The sequence below is a fragment of the Buceros rhinoceros genome, unplaced genomic scaffold (genome assembly GCF_000710305.1).
Source record: "Buceros rhinoceros silvestris isolate BGI_N320 unplaced genomic scaffold, ASM71030v1 scaffold3900, whole genome shotgun sequence".
Taxonomy (NCBI): Eukaryota; Metazoa; Chordata; class Aves; order Bucerotiformes; family Bucerotidae; genus Buceros; species Buceros rhinoceros.
In genome coordinates this window covers 28,774-31,649 of record NW_010390023.1, presented here as the reverse complement: position 1 = coordinate 31,649, position 2,876 = coordinate 28,774, and positions in this window count along the sequence as shown.

Sequence of the window (2,876 nt, the reverse complement as noted above, 5' to 3'; positions counted from 1 at the left end):
GTGTTGATTCTGTGGCGGGCGGGCTGCTTTCCCTCAGCCTGCCACTCCTGGGAGGTGTCGTCTGTGGTGCCCTTAACCTTGGCCTTCGCTTCATCCTTTGAAGCAACTGCTGCATTTACAAGTTGACAGATGACTCCTTCTATATTACTGTAAAATAATGATGGATATTAGTGCGAGCTGAAAACAGTAAGAACCAGCTCTTGAACAATGTATGTGGGTGAGTTTAAATATTCCAGAGTGGAGTTTCTTGTGGAAATTTAGTCATTAAACCCACTATAAAGGCAGCTTAAGTGACTGTTGAAACAATAACTATGGAGAAAAAAGGAATAGGAAGGTTAATCAAACATGCTATATAATAGGTTCATCTTAACACAGCACTGGACTAGAACTGTTGCCCTCTGAACAACCCAGTCTAGTTGAAAATTAATACCTTTGCAAGAACATAGCTCTTCGTTCTTTACTGAAGTTACTTTCTAACAATACCCCATCTTTATTTTCATGTGTTTCACTCAATCTTCTATATAGTTATTTCTTGTTGATTTTTATTTTGGGTTCACATGAATGGTGTTCTCATTTATAGGGGCATGTGGCAAATGTGTTTTCCATTACTTTGCGTGCTTAAACCAGTGTGTTCTCCGCAGTGCCATGAAGAAAATGGGTTTACTTAAAAACAGCGGTATTTGTCTGAGACACCTGTTTTGGTGTACCATGTTTTAGCAGCCAGTTAAAAATCTGGAATGCTGCTGATCTCAAAGTTCACCCCATGTGCCAGCTGTGAGGGTCCCAAAGTGAGCTGAGAGTCATGTTGGACTAGTGGACATTCATTTACTACTCCAGTGTTAGTGTTAGTGATAAGCTGTCTGCAGAAGAGCTCGCCAAGCCAGAGCAGAGACGTGGGGATTGACGGAGGCTGTTGGCTGCCTGTCTAACAGAAGATAGCGGGGAAGGAATTGCAAATCCATTGGGCACCTGTGCTGTGATTATAGTCAGTGGAGCCTCAAGGGCGGTTCAGCTGATCAAACGAAAGGTTTGGTTAAGCTGAGTGGTTCTGACTGAGACACTCAGCTGACATGGGAGACACCTAGTTAAGTGCCTTATTCAGTGACCTCAATCCCATCCCGTGCTTCTGAAAGCTCCTGGGAACATAAAGTGTAAGTACAAGGGAAAGCATTACAGCGTTTCAGTTGCTTTGTAAATAGAGCTAATGCTAAATAAAGAGCATGGAAATTTCAAAGTCTGACTTTTCTTGGAAAAACATTGTACTAAAAAATTTACAATTTTATTATGCAAATTGCATTTTAGCCCTAATTCCAAGTTCAAATAAACTGTCTGAGCAGCACCCTGCAACTTTCCAAGTTTTAGTCATAACCTTTAGATGAATTCCTACGCTATCTGATAGAAGTTATCTCTGTGTTACAAACAAGAAAATGCAAACATCTACCTCCCTGTGTAGCTTTGTGGAATGTTGAAGGTTAAAAGCACAGTATAACAGGTATTACATAATGCCTTGCCCTTGGAAACTGCAGTATCATCTAGTCTGCATATGATGTGGCCTTAAGCTTACAGACTATCTCTGCATCATAAACTTCACTGATTTAGATTTATATTTTTAAGAATTCTCCATTAAAACTTGTTGAGAACATACATTGCCAAGAACTTTGAGTCATAATGGGATACTTCAGTTACTCCCTCATCCCTGGATGTATTTCTAGTTTCATTTACATCTTACTCTTGCAAAGTTTTTATTAAAAATAGTGAGGGGGATAATTTTACATTGATTGATTTGTCTAGCCCCAACACTGTATTTCCAGGATTAGGAAAAAAAAAAAAACCCTCCTCATCCTTTTTCAAACTGCTGATATGCTTTTAATCAAGGCAGAGTTGTCTGGGGACTGACAGAACAGTGTTTTGGCATCACTATGTATTTTGAAGCAGAGCCAGCACACAGGCCATCTCCTTCCTCTTTCACCCCAAGCCAGATGACATTGGCTCAGATCTTTAGAAAAGTGAACAGAGAACCTTGTTTTTCATTGTCCCACAATCCAGGTTCTGGCTGGACTCAAGAGACGAGGCTGGAGTCTCTCAGGTCTGGGTAGGATTGGATATGTCTCACTGCTCTTTGCATGTGGAGAAGCTATTTTCTCACACAAGGAATCATGACAGAAGGGCACTACACCAGCTAAGTGTTCTTCATTAGAAGCAGCTACTGCTGTTGGGGTAGACCAGTTAATTGCCCCATACCAGGTCTATGAAAATAGAAGGCAGCGAACTTCCCCAGGAACTGTGACATGAATATTTCACACTAAGTTGGTTTCTCACTTGCCTTGTCACCTTTCGGCACATCCTGTGCTGTTCCCAGTTGATTTTTCCAGTCTGAAAAAACAGACACACCTGATGTTTGTGTGCCTAGGGGGAGGATTTCCTTTAATTGACTGTAGGAAAAAATGTTTTAACCTGAAATATTTTAAATGCTGTGTAATTCAATAGAGTAGAATTGAACTAATACGGTGATATAGGCCATCTCAGACTGGGGGCAGCTTAAAAGGGAGAGAGATTCCTGTACTGCTGAGGAAGGCCAGATACAGTTCTGGCCAGAACCACACTCAGGCTGACATCTGCACAGTAGCCCTTTCTCCTACTGAGATCTGTCTATTAATGTTGAATTCAAGCTGTTAATCTTAAGTGTGCAAGGACACCATAAATGGAGTAAGTTTTACTGAGATAAAAGGAAACCTGAGCATAAAGGAAGCTTAAAACAAGCTTAATTTAGTGGTTTTCAAGTCTCAGCAAGAGAGATGTAAGCAGTTGTTCTGTAGGCGTTTCTCACATCAACAGAAGTAATGTTTTTATTACAGCACTTCTACCTGTACAGAAGC